The sequence below is a fragment of the Miscanthus floridulus genome, chromosome 1 (genome assembly GCF_019320115.1).
Source record: "Miscanthus floridulus cultivar M001 chromosome 1, ASM1932011v1, whole genome shotgun sequence".
In the NCBI taxonomy this organism is placed as follows: domain Eukaryota; kingdom Viridiplantae; phylum Streptophyta; class Magnoliopsida; order Poales; family Poaceae; genus Miscanthus; species Miscanthus floridulus.
In genome coordinates, this window is record NC_089580.1 from 114,920,340 (window position 1) to 114,937,642 (window position 17,303).

The window sequence follows — 17,303 nt, forward strand, 5'->3', positions numbered from 1 at the left end:
AGCCAAAATGGTGGCAATGATGGTGACCTACCACCACCACCGCCACCCTCCGTGAATGAGTTTTTCATGCAATTCATGAGGAATCAGCGAGCAATGGAAGAAATACTATGCCTCATTGCGTAGAATACTGCCCGTGCCTGCCAGCAAAATCAAGGGCTAGAACCCAATCAATATAGCTCATTTAAGGACTTTTAGGACACTAAGCCTCCCATCTTCAAGGAGGCAGAAGAACCGCTCCAGGCGGATGAATGGTTAAGCACTATTGAGCAAAAATTTTGCCTATTAAGGGTCACTGAACAGATGAAGGCAGAATATGCATCCCATCAATTGCAGGGACCGATAGGGATTTGATGGACTCATTATCTGTCTTCCCTACATGCGGGTGCAAATGTCACCTGGGAACAATTCAAGACAGCCTTTAGGGGGCATCATATACCCCTGGGGCTGATGTGGATGAAGGCCGCTGAGTTTATGAAGTTGACACAAGGGACAAAGACTCTCACCGAGTACATGCAAGCATTCAACAACTTGTCTAGATATGCACCAGCATTTATGGATACAGAAGAGAAAAAGATAGAAAGCTTCAAGAGAGGCCTTGGCACCAAGTTGATGAAAACTATGGCCAACTCCAAATGTGCTACATAAAATGAGTTCGTCAGTGATGCCCTAACTCAAGAGAACCAGAATAACTTACATGCGGTAGCAAAGGGCCGCAAGCAAGCAGCGGAGGCGGGTGCCTCAGGTTTATCACATTCTAGGGCTCCAATGGCAACCAGGCCACAGTTCTGTCCCCTAGTGCCTAAGTTTAGGCCTCCCTAGTAGAAAGCTCAGGCCAGTCACCCTCAGAAGACATTTCGCAGGGCATTCACCATTGCACTGCCCAAGGGTAACGCTGGCCAAGGAAGCTCAACAGGGCCAAGAAGTAACTAGTCATGCTTCAATTGCAATCAGACGGGCCACTGGGCCAAAGAGTGCCCCTATCCTAAAAAGGGCAGTAATCAGAATCAAGGCAACCAAAAGCAAGCCAATCCTAAAGCACATCCTAGGTATGTGCATTATACAGCCATGGAGGAAATCCCCATAGGAGAAGTTGTTACCGCTGGTATGTTTCTTGTAAACAAACACCCTACAATTGTTTTATTTGATTCTAGAGCTTCGCATTCATTTATGAGTCAGACTTTTGCATCTAAGCATGATTAGAAAATAATTGAGGTAGACAAGGGTGGCTATAGTATAAGTTCAGTGGGGGCTACTATCTCTACAAACCAATTAGTTAGAGATGTGCTTATCTCCATACAAGAGAGGGAGTATGCAATGGATCTCATAGTATTGCCAGGATTAGCCATAGATATGATATTGGGCATGAGTTGGATGAGTGGTCATGGAATTCTCATTAACACTACCACTAGAACAATTATGTTGAGGGAACCCAAAGGGGGTAATGCTTTTCTAATACCACTTCCCTAAAGTTTTGATCTTCAAAACTTGTCATGTGCCATCCAAGCCACTACTCTCTGTGATATTCTAGTAGTTTGTGAGTTTTATGATGTATTCCTAGATGAGTTGCCTAGTTTGCCACCAGATAGGAATGTGGAATTTAAGATTGAGTTAGTGCTAGGTACAACACCTATCTCAAGAAGACCCTATAGGATGCCACCCAATGAGTTAGCCGAACTTAAAATTTAGCTACAAGAACTTTTGGACAAAGGTCTCATTCAACCTAGTTCATCTCCCTAGCGTTGTCTAGCCTTGTTTGTGAAGAAAAACAACAAATCATTATGGATGTGTGTGGACTATAGGCCGCTCAATGCCGTAACCATAAAGAACAAGTATCCTTTGTCCCGCCTTGATATTTTATTCGACCAACTAGCAAAAGCAAAGGTATTCTCTAAGATTGACTTGAGATTAGGCTATCACCAGATCAAGATCAGACCAGAAGATGTACCTAAGACAACTTTCTCAACTAGGTATGGCTTGTATGAGTATTTGGTCATGTCTTTTGGACTGACAAATGCTCTAGCCTATTTCATCTATTTGATGAATTCGTTATTCATGCCCGAGCTCGATAAGTTCATGGTCATGTTTATCGATGATATCCTAATTTACTCTAAAAATGAGGCAGATCATGCAGAGCATCTGAGGATTGTCTTGTCTAGGCTGAGAGAGCATAAATTGTATGCAAAATTTAGCAAGTGTGAATTCTTGTTACGGAAAGTACCTTTCTTAGGTCATATATTATCTAAAAATGGAATCTTTGTAGACCCATCTAAAGTGTAAGAGGTCATGGATTAGAAGGCCCTAACTTCGGTTCATGAAGTTCAGAGTTTCCTAGGGCTAGCAGGTTATTATCATCGTTTCATTCCTAATTTTTCCAAGATAACTAAGCCCATGACCAGATTACTTCAGAAGGATGAAAAGTTTAATTGGTCTCCAGAGTGTGAGGCTGCTTTTCACACTCTACGAACCTTACTAACCACTACTCCTATTCTGGCACAACCCGACATTGAAAAGCCTTTCGATGTGTTCTGTGATGCATCAGGTATAGGTTTAGGGTGTGTGTTTATGCAAGAAGGTCAAGTTATTGCATATGCTTCTCGACAGTTGAGAAAGTATGAAGTCAACTATCCTACACATGACTTAGAACTTGCCACAATTGTTCATGCATTGAAGATATGGAGACATTATTTGTTGGGGAATGTATGTCACATATGCACTGATCACAAAAGTCTCAAATACATCTTCACTCAACCTAAACTAAACATGAGACAACATAGATGGTTAGAGCTGATTAAGGACTATAATTTGGAAGTGCACTATCATCTAGGAAAAGTAATGCTGTAGCAGATGCACTTAGTCAGAAATCTCATTGTAACACCTTAGAAGCCTTGTTGGAAGATGGGTTTAATCTGTTGCCTCCTATTGTGCTACACAATATTACTATCAGTTGCTCACTTCAGAGCAAGATCATCGAACTACAAAAGACAGATGTAGGTGTATTTCACATCAAGAGAAAGATGAAGGAACAAGAACCCAAGCATTTTAGGTTGGATGAAAAGGGTGTGTTATGGTTCAAGGACCGACTTGTGGTACCAAAAGACTGTGAACTTAGAAATCAAATTTTAGATGAAGCTCATTCATCCAAGTTGTCTATCCATCCGGGTAGTAGCAAAATGTATCAAGATTTGAAAACCTATTTTTGGTGGACCAAGATGAAGAAAGAAATCGCCGCCTATGTTGCTAGATGTGATACTTGCAATAGATCAAAGCGGATCATCTGAAACCTAATGGACCGCTTCAACTGTTGTTCATTCCAGGCTAGAAATAGGAGGAAATATGTATGGACTTTATTATAGGTCTCTAACACATGCAGCAGGGTCATGATTCCATATGGGTCATGTGGATTGCCTCACCAAGTCAGCGCATTTCGTACCGGTCAACATAAAGTATCCTGCTGGGAAGTATGCCAAGCTATATGTTTCTCATATCATGAGGTTACATGGGGTAACAAGGACCATAATCTCAAAACGAGGACCACAGTTTATAGCTCACTTTTGGGAACATTTGCATAAGGCATTGGGAACTAAACTAATCAGAAGTTCAGCATACCATCTGTAAACCTCCGGGCAGACCGAGCGAGTGAATCAAATCTTAGAAGATATATTAAGAGCATGTGTTGTATCCTCTAAGGGATCATGGGAGAAGTGGTTATCTCTCGTGGAATTCTCTTACAATAATAGTTACCAAGAGAGTATCAAGATGGCTCCTTTCGAAGCACTTTATGGCCAAAAATGTAGGACCCCCTTGAACTAGGTTGAGCCTAGGTAAAGGAGGTACCATGGTATTGATTTTGTCAAGGAAGCCGAACAATAGGTTCGAGTTATACAAGGCCATATTGAAACAGCACAAGCATGACAAAATGTGGCAGAACCTCCTAAGTTATTGGGCCCACATGCACCTGTCACTGTCCGACGACCATTGACATTCATGCATATGTTTCCATTAACTTAAAAAGACTGTCGGGTGTCCTCGGGTGACCCCGAATCATCCACGATTTCCGAGCAGGATCACGTTACAGAGTCATTGCAGTATTACAACATTTATTCAAATATCAAAACCAGAGTAAAAACAGCGGAAGTCTTACAATAACATAGTTTACAAACCAGTTGTTTCAAACCTTACAAACTAAGTTCCATAATTATTACAAACCATAGTAGTAGTGGAGTGGCATAATTAACATATACTTAACACACAAAATAAACATCCTGCCCAAGGATCACACATTTAATTCTCATCGTCAGAATGAACGATAGTCATGCAACATGATCCAAAACAGATCTGCTCAAGAGGCTCACCTACAACAAGGGGTCAACGAACCCTGAGTACAAAGGTACTCAACAAGACTTATCCGAAATCTTAACTGATAAACTCAGTAATGCAGGCTCAGGGATTCAAGGTATAGCTTTAACAATGATCAAAGTTCTTTTGCGTAGAAGCTCTTTTAACAACATTCTTTATATAGAAAACTTCTCGAGAATTATATACAAAGCTGACACGATCCGCACTGAGATCATGAAACTTCATATCCAACTTCTTCACAAGCCTTAGTCAAGTTCTGGTTATTAATTCTACGATGATGAACAGTGAGTTGAGTCTCCATAACCGAGGAGCAACGACGATTCGAACCGATTATAAACCCAGCTGGGAATTCCAGACCACACGACAAATGCAGGTCCCCGACTCACATATATCAACCTACCCTCGGATCCTCTAAAACAAGAACGGGTCCGCGCCACCCGAGAATAAGTACTCCACCATTCCAGCCCATGGCCACGTGGGTACACGCTATTCCCGCCATCTCTCCACTCCCAGTGCGCGAGTAGCCATTCTCGTAATAGAATTGCCAAGTTCAGGCTTACCGGAGTATGTGGTTAGTACTACAAATTCTCACCTCATACAATTCAACAACGGACGTGCCTTAATCGACACAGGCGGAAAGAACCCGCTCACAAGACCTCCATGTCTTGTGGCTCACACACACCGAGTCCGCCCGGTCTAGATTTATTACTCCACATTCCCATATCACATGCTAACATAATTAATCAATGTTCCATTTAAAACTTGCAGGTGGCAGGTAGTCACCCGACTTTCATCGTTCTACGCATGGCTAAGCAAAACTAAACATATACGAGTTTAAGATTGGTAATATGGTAAATATGGAATAACAAGGGTGGTAATGCAACAATTAGGCTTTTACTTAACTCCTAATCACTTAATGCAGTAACGGAAAGCAAAAGCGAAATTAATTTATAAAACATAAGGTAGGGTTGTATGCATCCGGGGCTTGCCTTCGTTGACGGAAAAGTTCGGTTCCTGCGACGTTACACAAGTATTCGACCCGACCTCAACAGACGGATTAACCTCTTCAACAGCTTGATTAACTACCACGTTTTCACCTTCGTTCACTACACGTAATAACAATGCCATGTTTAACATGATGCGGAATTCGAAACATGATGCTCGATGAGGGATGAAAAATTAATAATTTGAATACAACTTTCCTTCGCGGTACAGTTGCAAGTCAAACAAACTAATTCTTTTTCGTAAACACATACATCAACTGCCAAGGATCATTAACAACAAATGACCCAAGGTCATCACTCAATCCAAAATTCCAAACAAAACCTAAATCACTAAAGGTTACTATTTGCTTTTATGAATTAATTATTTAATTCAAAATTATGAAATAAATCAACTTATTCTAATTGAGCCCAAAATTTTAGTACATGTTCATTACATGTTAACTAAGTGGCAAAACAAATTTCATAATTTTTGGATAAATAAATAAGCCTAGAAAAATCCTGGAAATCCATTTATGAATAAATTGAGCAATTTTTATCACATTTAAAACTTACTGAAAAACACTATTTCATATTTTTCTTAAATACTATACATCTCAGAGAAGTCACACAAAAATTTTCATAATTTTTGGAGCTCTAAATAAATCTACACAAAAATAACAAAAATAGACACTATTCATTCAAATCTGAAAATAGAAAAATCCATTTGAACGCTGAGTCACTGACATTGGACCCCACCTGTCATCTTCTACCTCCCGCGTGTTGACTACGACGATGACGGCGCTGACCGGCGCAAACTCACCGACGGTGAGTCCAAAGGCGACGGTTAAGGTACCAAAATGACCACATCATCACGGCGCATCGACTGAAGGCACTAGCTAGACGAATTACTACGAGTTATGAGCTTGGCGTCGGCCATGGCGGATGCGGTGGCTCGGCGACGTTACGCCGGCGAAACGAAGCCGAAAACGGGGAAACAGAGGGCATGGGAAGGTCCAGTAGCTCACCACGAACACGTTCAAGCAAGAATTAAGGCCGGAGAAGCAACGTAAACACAGGTCGACGTGAACAGCAACGGCGGCGGAGCAAGGATCGTCGGTGACGGTGTGCCGGCGACTGCAGTGGATAAAACGGCCAATCAATAGTGAAATGAGCACTACGGCATCGAGACAAAGCTAAAGGGACACCAATCAAGGGCAACGGCTCACCGACGGACTCTGGCCACGAAGATGCGCATGCGACGGTGAGGTTACCGGCCGCGAGGAAGAAGGCGATGAAACTCGAGTTCCCGGTGAAGACAAGCCAAATTGGTGGGTCAGATGGACGCGCAGGGTTCAGGCGGAGCTGGGACTAGCTTAACAGCGACGGTGGAGCACGACAACGATGGCACGGGCTCGCCGGAGATGGAGCAGCGGCGACGGAAAAAAACAGAGAGCGAAGAAAGAAGAACGACGGCGGCTCCAGAGCTTTATAGGGCAGCCAAGGAAGCGCAAGGAAGCCATGACGCAGCCTTCAGCGCGCCAACGCGACGCCCAGACTGGCCACGCGCGCGACTGGAAGCAAGCCGAAGATCGCCGCCGGTGTAGCCTGAGCGGTGAGTACTGTTCACAGAAATTACAAGTTTGCCATTCGTCCAAATTTCATAAATTACTCTCAAATTTTCTAAACAACTCAAAAATCTCCAAAAACAAAAGTTGTTCAAAATCAAAAGTTCTACAACTTTGCTTTTATAACCATCTCCTAATTCGGTCTAGATTTTGAAATGAACTTTTGAATTTGAATAGGGAAATTTACCGAATTACGCCTTTTTGATTTACTCAAAAATTTTCTAAACAACTTGAAAAACTCCAAAAACAAACTTTGTATAACTTGCCAAGCTCTACACTTTTGCTTTTGGGCCCAACCCCAAAATATGCTTAGATTTTGAAATGGATTTTTAGGGTAGGGTTTACATGTTGAAACGCGGGGTTTTCTCGAAAAATTCAAAACCCAGTCAAACTTTGAACTTGAGTCAAACAATACAATTCAACACTCATTACACAAATGTAAACTTGTTTTAGTAAATGCACATCAAAGTTTTCACCAAATGCCAAATGCTTTGCAATGCATATGATGACATGTCAGATTTTAACATTTAAACACCCGAGGTGTTACAATCCTTCCCCCTAAAAGAAATCTCGCCCCGAGATTCAAAGCCATAGGGTAAGTAATGGAAAAGGAAATGTGTCAGCAAGAACACATACAAACTCTGTCCATAAAACAGCTGAGGTCCCTTTACAAAACACAACATGTACTACCGAGCTCAACTAACATTACTCGATTCTATATTGACGCTAAAAATTCGGGAAACTTTTCTAACAAGTAATCTTCTGATTCCCAAGTAGCTTCCTCTTCTGAATGTTGATTCCATTGTATTTTATAGAACTTGATTGTCCGTCTTCGAGTAACACGATCTTTCTGATCTAACACTCGGATAGGATATTCGGAATAAGTTAAATCCTGGTTCTAGTTCCACTCCTTCAACTTCAATATTCTGTTCAGGCACTCGGAGACACTTCTTCAATTGAGAAACATGGAACACATCATGCACAGCTGCAAGATGTTCAGGTAATTGCAAGCGATATGCCACTTTTCCATACCTTTCCAAAATTTGATAGGGTCCAATGTATCGGGGTGCCAACTTTCCTTTAACACCAAAACGGTTAACTCCCTTCATTGGTGATACTTTCAGATATACAAAATCTCCTTTGTTAAATACCAATGGTCTCCGTCGTCTGTCCGCATAACTCTTTTGGCGGGACTAAGCTATCTTCAAATTACTCTGTATTTGCCTAACCTTGTCTTCTGTTTCTTTCACAAGATCAACTCCAAAGAATCTTCTTTCTCCAGGCTCAGACCAACTCAATGATGTTCTGCATCTACGACCATAGAGTGCTTCAAATGGAGCCATTCTAATGCTTTCTTGATAACTATTGTTGTATGAGAACTCGGCCAAAGGTAAGCATTCATCCCACTTATTGGAATAGTTAAGGACACAACACCTTAACATATCTTCAAGCACTTGATTAACTCTTTCAGTCTGTCCATCAGTCTGCGGATGATAAGCTGTACTGTACAGAAGTTTGGTACCCAACGAAGAATGCAATTGTTTCCAAAAGTTGGAAACAAACTGTGTACCCCTATCTGACACAATAGTCTTGGGTATGCCATGGAGACTCATGATTCTTGCTAAGTACATTTTGGCATATTGGATCGTAGGATATATTGTCTTGACTGGAAGAAAATGCGCTGACTTAGTGAGTCGATCTACAATAACCCATACTGAGTCAAATCCCTTTGATGTCTTGGGTAGACCAACAATAAAGTCCATGCTTATGTCCTCCCACTTCCAAGATGGAATAGGTAATGGTTGTAATTCACCAGCAGACCTCAAATGTATAGCTTTCACCTTTTGACAAGTATCACACTTTGCTATGTATCTAGCAATCTCTATTTTCATTTTAGTCCACCAGAATCTTTGCTTCAAGTCCTGGTACATCTTGTTACTTCCCGGATGAATGGATAACCTAGTAGCATGTGCCTTCATCTAGAATTGACTGCCGCAACTCAGGAACTTTTGGTACCACCAGGCGATCCTTGAACCACAACACATCTTCATTGTCAATACTAAAGCATTCCGCTTTTCCCTTCTTGACTCTTTCCTTGATATGGGCTATACCCTTGTTTTCCTTCTGAGCAACAATAACTTGATCTCGAATAGTGACTTCAACAATTATGTTGGTCAAACTTCCTTAGTTGAATTACTTCTACATTCAACTTTTCCATTTCTTGACATAAATTCAAACCCATTGTTCTCACTGTCAAACAATTGCAATAACTTTTGCGACTGAGAGCATCTGCAACCACATTTGCTTTACCAGGGTGATAATGTACTTCCAAATCATAATCCTTAATCAGTTCTAACCATCTTCTTTGTCGCATGTTCAACTCTGACTGAGTAAAGATATACTTTAAGCTTTTGTGGTCTGTATACATATGACACGTATTACCAAGCAGGTAATGCCGCCAAATCTTTAGAGCATGAACCACAGCCGCTAACTCCAAGTCATGAGTCGGATAATGTTCTTCATGTTGCTTAAGTTGCCTGGATGCATAGGCAATGACTCGGCCTTCTTGCATCAACACACATCCAATACCAATACCTGAAGCATCACAATAAACATCAAACGGCTTCTCGATGTCAGGTTGGGCTAACACTGGCGCAGTAGTCAACAGTCTCTTCAAAGTCTGGAAAGCCTCTTCACAATCTGATGACCAGACAAACTTAACTTGGTTCTTCAACAATTCAGTTATGGACTTTGATATCTTTGAGAAATCTAGAATAAACCGACGGTAATATCCCGCCAAACCCAGAAAACTCCGAACTTGATGAACTGTGGTTGGCGGTTTCCAATCAAGCACATCCTTCACTTTGCTTGGATCAACTGCAACTCCTTCGGCTGACAAGACATGTCCAAGAAATTGCACTTCCTTAAGCCAAAAATCACACTTGCTGAACTTGGCATATAGTTGATGTTCTCTCAAGCGGGTCAGAACAATTCTGAGATGTTCTGCATGTTCTTTCTTATTCTTGGAATATACTAAAATGTCATCAATAAACACCACTACAAACTTGTCTAGCTCCGGCATGAATACTGAGTTCATAAGATACATGAAATGAGCTGGAGCATTTGTCAAACCAAAAGACATTACCAAGTATTCATATAACCCATATCTTGTGGTAAATGCCGTTTTGGGAATATCCTCAGGCTTTATCTTGATTTGGTGATATCCTGATCTCAAATCTATCTTGGAGAAAACTTTGGCTCCGGCCAGTTGATCAAAAAGCAGATCTATCCGAGGTAATGGATACTTATTCTTGATGGTCACCTCATTCAATGGACTGATAGTCAACACATAACCTCAGGGTCTCATCTTTCTTTTTCACAAAAATTGCCGGACATCCCCAAGGTGAAGAACTAGGTTGGATAAACCCTTTCTCAATCAATTCTTGTAACTGAGTTTTCAACTCGGCCTAATTCCTTAGGTGGCATCCCTATAAGCTCTCCGAGAAATCGGAGCTGTTCCAGGTTGTAACTCTATATTGAACTGTACATCCCTATCAGGTGGTAGACCGGGTAAATCTTCAGGAAACACATCCGAAAATCCACACACTACCGGAATATCTCTAATCTCTTTGACAACAGTTGCACAAATCTTACTCACTGATCTTCTTAGGGTTGGAAGTTGGATAAGAAGTTGAGAATTACTATCAGGCAAACTCACTCTTAAGGTCCTATTCAAAGCATCTATAACAGCCTTATGCTGATACATCCAATTCATTCCCAAGATTACATCTATATCCTGATCCTTAAGGATAATCATGGTAGTGGGAAAAATATGCCCACCCAGGTTTACGGGTACCTGGTATACCATCTCCTTAGTACACAGACGTCCCCCGGGCGACTGTATAAAGAAACTTTCCTTTGTTGCCCCTAATCGAAATTTCATGCTTCACGACAAATGTTCTATTGATGAATGAATGCGATGCGCCAGAATCAAAAAGTATAACTACAGGGTGATTGGCAACAGGAAACATACCCATCATCACTGGCTCCCCTTCCAGAATTTCTCCAGCTTGAATATAGAACACCCGTCCTGTCTTCCTCTCATCTTTGCCCTTCTGAGCATTCTGATTGGGGTTCTTGTTTGGTGCCTGACCCTGTTGTTGATTGGCAGGAGCCTTCTGATAATTTTGATTAGCCTGCCTAGGATATGGACATTCCCTAGAGAAATGACCAGTCCTTCCACAATTATAGCACGGATAGTTGTGACCCTGGGATGTTGGAGCATTGCCACCAGGAGCATTGGTTGACTGTGAACTCAAATAGGTTATAGCAGGACGGACATTTGACTGTTGCCCGGCTTGGAACTGCGGCGGACGATAAGGAGGACGATTATGATGTACTGGATGATAAATCACCCTTTGCCTCTTCGGATTTCCCCCAAAAGATCCAGACGGCACACTCTTTTTCTTTTTGAGCTCCTTGTGCTGCCGATACTTTGATTCTGAAGCAATTGCAATATTTACTGCCTCATGGTAAGTGACATTGGTGCAAGTGGTCATCATAGTCTGCAACTTGGTATTCAGGCCTCTCATAAACCACCTCTTCTTCTTGACATCGGTATTGACATGTTCGGATGCATATTGGGACAGATGATTAAATCTTCCCACATACTGCATCACGCTTTGATCTCCTTGTTTCAAAGCAAGGAATTCATCTAGCTTCATAGCCATTACTCCTTCAGGGATATAATGGGCTCTGAAGGCCGTACGGAACTCAGCCCAAGTTATTGGAATGCCAGCTGGTTGCATAGCCACTAAGTTTGCCCACCAAGCACTTGCTGCTCCTCTAAGTTGTTGGGCGGCAAACGTAGGTTTCTGATACTCTGTGCATGGGATAAGGTCAAATTTCTGCTCCATGGTTCGAAGCCAGTCATCAGGCCTCCAATGGTTCATCTGCCTTGGTAAACACTGGGGGTCTTGTGTCTGTGAAATCAACATATGTAGCCTCCTGTCGGTTATGGTGGCAGTCCACGGTTTCCGTACATCTGATTCTGATTACTCTGAGCCATCTCATGAAGCAAACGAGAATTTTCAGCCGTCACATTGACAAGTGCAGTTATAGCATCAGCTAAATTGGTTGGAATTGGTGGCGGATCAGGAATACCGTCCTCATCTTGTGAAGTTCCTGGAATAAACGAACCCCGTGTACGACGCATCTGCTCATAACAAACCAAACTTTATTCACATGTCTTTATTGAATTGTACCAAAGCTTACTCTAGACACATTACATGGAGCTTACTAATGTACAAACAAACCTACGGGTACGAAAACGGAACTACATAACTTAACTAGAGCTACTATTATACAACTCTCCTCCTTTCCTCAATTTCTTCAAACTTCAGGCTCGGTATCCATTCCTGGAATTATTACCGCCTTCATCATCACTTTCATCGATCATTACTAATTCTTCAGGATCTTCTTCTTCTTCCTCTCCCGATTCATCATCATCGGCAAGGATGACACCGGGGTCCATGGCATCAGCTTGAGGCTCATGATTCGGATTCAGTAGATTGCTAAGCCTATGAACTTCCTCATGTAGATATGTATTATGTTCTTCTAAATCTTCTACATAGAATTCTAGCTCATGAGTTCTAGCTCTAGCTACATCTTCCCTATGCCAAGCTTCATTTCTTCCTTCCACCATACGAACTAACATACTTTCGCAGTTCCTATGCGCGGTGGTGAGCTGCCTCAATTGACCCTGTAATTCACCTATTTGTATAACATCCAAAGCCCTATCTCTAGTAGATTGTGCTAACTCTGCGGAAATCCTCTGTATCCTCTGCCTGGGGATCAGGCCTAGTACTGCTACTGCTAGCACCATCATTTCTAGGGGCAAGTTGGTGACGAGGAACTCCTTTGGGTCCGGTGGACTTACGGGGCATCATCTTGGCATGAGCCATACTATAGGAAACCAATTTAATCCAAGTAAGACCATTTGATCAAAATCCAAAGAGTAGCTAAGATGGATTACATTCCTCAAACCAGACTCACTACTTAACTCCAGACTAAGAGGTGAAGGAAGTAACGAGTGAATTATTCATGATGCATGAATCGTTCTTACGAACAAAAACATCAAAGTTTATAATGCATATAAACAACATTTATTTTTATATAGGGCATAGTATAATTACTACTCCACCACACAAAACATTTTAATCAAATAGGGAATGGTGAGAAAGAATTAAGATAAGTCAGAAGCAATTTGGACCAAATTATCAAGTTAAATTTAGTCATCCCAAATCATTTTGAAGTTTTCGTAAAACAATACAACAAAAACCTTGTAACGATCGCTCTGATACCATTCTGTGGCAGAACCTCCTAAGTTATTGGGCCCACATGCACCTGTCACTGTCCGACGACCATTGACATTCATGCATATGTTTCCATTAACTTAAAAAGACTGTCGGGTGTCCTCGGGTGACCCCGAATCATCCACGATTTCCGAGCAGGATCACGTTACAGAGTCATTGCAGTATTACAACATTTATTCAAATATCAAAACCAGAGTAAAAACAGCGGAAGTCTTACAATAACATAGTTTACAAACCAGTTGTTTCAAACCTTACAAACTAAGTTCCATAATTATTACAAACCATAGTAGTAGTGGAGTGGCATAATTAACATATACTTAACACACAAAATAAACATCCTGCCCAAGGATCACACATTTAATTCTCATCGTCAGAACGAACTGATAGTCATGCAGCACGATCTAAAACAGATCTGCTCAAGAGGCTCACCTGCAACAAGGGGTCAACGAACCCTGAGTACAAAGGTACTCAACAAGACTTATCCGAAATCTTAACTGATAAACTCAGTAATGCAGGCTCAGGGATTCAAGGTATAGCTTTAACAATGATCAAAGTTCTTTTGCGTAGAAGCTCTTTTAACAACATTCTTTATATAGAAAACTTCTCGAGAATTATATACAAAGCTGACACGATCCGCACTGAGATCATGAAACTTCATATCCAACTTCTTCACAAGCCTTAGTCAAGTTCTGGTTATTAATTCTACGATGATGAACAGTGAGTTGAGTCTCCATAACCGAGGAGCAACGACGATTCGAACCGATTATAAACCCAGCTGGGAATTCCAGACCACACGACATATGCAGGTCCCCGACTCACATATATCAACCTACCCTCGGATCCTCTAAAACAAGAACGGGTCTGCGCCACCCGAGAATACAGTACTCCACCATTCCAGCCCATGGCCACGTGGGTACACGCTATTCCCGCCATCTCTCCACTCCCAGTGCGCGAGTAGCCATTCTCGTAATAGAATTGCCAAGTTCAAGCTTACCGGAGTATGTGGTTAGTACTACAAATTCTCACCTCATACAATTCAACAACGGACGTGCCTTAATCGACACAGGCGGAAAGAACCCGCTCACAAGACCTCCATGTCTTGTGACTCACACACACCGAGTCCGCCCGGTCTAGATTTATTACTCCACATTCCCATATCACATGCTAACATAATTAATCAATGTTCCATTTAAAACTTGCAGGTGGCAGGTAGTCACCCGACTTTCATCGTTCTACGCATGGCTAAGCAAAACTAAACATATACGAGTTTAAGATTGGTAATATGGTAAATATGGAATAACAAGGGTGGTAATGCAACAATTAGGCTTTTACTTAACTCCTAATCACTTAATGCAGTAACGGAAAGCAAAAGCGAAATTAATTTATAAAACATAAGGTAGGGTTGTATGCATCCGGGGCTTGCCTTCGTTGACGGAAAAGTCCGGTTCCTGCGACGTTACACAAGTATTCGACCCGACCTCAACAGACGGATTAACCTCTTCAACAGCTTGATTAACTACCATGTTTTCACCTTTGTTCACTACACGTAATAACAATGCCATGTTTAACATGATGCGGAATTCGAAACATGATGCTCGATGAGGGATGAAAAATTAATAATTTGAATACAACTTTCCTTCGCGGTACAGTTGCAAGTCAAACAAACTAATTCTTTTTCGTAAACACATACATCAACTGCCAAGGATCATTAACAACAAATGACCCAAGGTCATCACTCAATCCAAAATTCCAAACAAAACCTAAATCACTAAAGGTTACTATTTGCTTTTATGAATTAATTATTTAATTCAAAATTATGAAATAAATCAACTTATTCTAATTGAGCCCAAAATTTTAGTACATGTTCATTACATGTTAACTAAGTGGCAAAACAAATTTCATAATTTTTGGATAAATAAATAAGCCTAGAAAAATCCTGGAAATCCATTTATGAATAAATTGAGCAATTTTTATCACATTTAAAACTTACTGAAAAACACTATTTCATATTTTTCTTAAATACTATACATCTCAGAGAAGTCACACAAAAATTTTCATAATTTTTGGAGCTATAAATAAATCTACACAAAAATAACAAAAACAGACACCTATTCATTCAAATCTGAAAATAGAAAAATCCATTTGAACGCTGAGTCACTGACATTGGACCCCACCTGTCATCTTCTACCTCCCGCGTGTTGACTACGACGACGACGGCGCTGACCGGCGCAAACTCACCGACGGTGAGTCCAAAGGCGACGGTCAAGGTACCAAAATGACCACATCATCACGGCGCATCGACTGAAGGCACTAGCTAGACGAATTACTACGAGTTATGAGCTTGGCGTCGGCCATGGCGGATGCGGTGGCTCGGCGACGTTACGCCGGCGAAACGAAGCCGAAAACGGGGAAACAGAGGGCATGGGAAGGTCCAGTAGCTCACCACGAACACGTTCAAGCAAGAATTAAGGCCGGAGAAGCAACGTAGACACGGGTCGACGTGAACAGCAACGGCGGCGGAGCAAGGATCGTCGGTGACGGTGTGCCGGCGACTGCAGTGGATAAAACGGCCAATCAATAGTGAAATGAGCACTACGGCATCGAGATGAAGCTAAAGGGACACCAATCAAGGGCAACGGCTCACCGACGGACTCTGGCCACGAAGATGCGCATGCGACGGTGAGGTTACCGGCCGCGAGGAAGATGGCGATGAAACTCGAGTTCCCGGTGAAGACAAGCCAAATTGGTGGGTCAGATGGACGCGCAGGGTTCAGGCGGAGCTGGGACTAGCTTAACAGCGACGGTGGAGCACGACAACGACGGCACGGGCTCGCCGGAGATGGAGCAGCGGCGACGGGAAAAACAGAGAGCGAAGAAAGAAGAACGACGGCGGCTCCAGAGCTTTATAGGGCAGCCAAGGAAGCGCAAGGAAGCCACGACGCAGCCTTCAGCGCGCCAACGTGACGCCCAGACGGCCACGCGCGCGACTGGAAGCAAGCCGAAGATCACCGCGGTGTAGCCTGAGCGGTGAGTACTGTTCATAGAAATTACAAGTTTACCATTCGCCAAATTTCATAAATTACTCTCAAATTTTCTAAACAACTCAAAAATCTCCAAAAACAAAAGTTGTTCAAAATCAAAAGTTCTACAACTTTGCTTTTATAACCATCTCCTAATTCGGTCTAGATTTTGAAATGAACTTTTGAATTTGAATAGGGAAATTTACCGAATTACGCCTTTTTGATTTACTCAAAAATTTTCTAAACAACTTGAAAAACTCCAAAAACAAACTTTGTATAACTTGCCAAGCTCTACACTTTTGCTTTTGGGCCCAACCCCAAAATATGCTTAGATTTTGAAATGGATTTTCAGGGTAGGGTTTACATGTTGAAACGCGGGGTTTTCTCGAAAAATTCAAAACCCAGTCAAACTTTGAACTTGAGTCAAACAATACAATTCAACACTCATTACACAAATATAAACTTGTTTTAGTAAATGCACATCAAAGTTTTCACCAAATGCCAAATGCTTTGCAATGCATATGATGACATGCCAGATTTTAACATTTAAACACCCGAGGTGTTACACAAAAGAGTTATGCTAATAAAAGAAGAAGGTCACTAACCTTTGAAGTGGGAGATTATGTGTACTTAAAAGTTTCACCCATGAGGGGTGTACAGAGATTTGGAGTAAAGAAGAAGCTTGCACCCCAGATATGTAGGGTCATATCAGATTATTGAACAGAAGGGAAAGGTAGCCTACAAGTTGCAACTTCCACTAGAGATGAGTGCTATCTTTAATGTCTTTCGTGTTTCTCAGCTGAGGAAATGTCTTCACGTGCCTAATGAGGCGATTGAATCCACCAATGTTAAGCTCCAATCCGACTTGACTTATGAAGAGAAACCGATACAAGTTTTGGAAGAAATGGAAAGAATAACCCAGAGCAAGGTCATCAAGTTCTACAA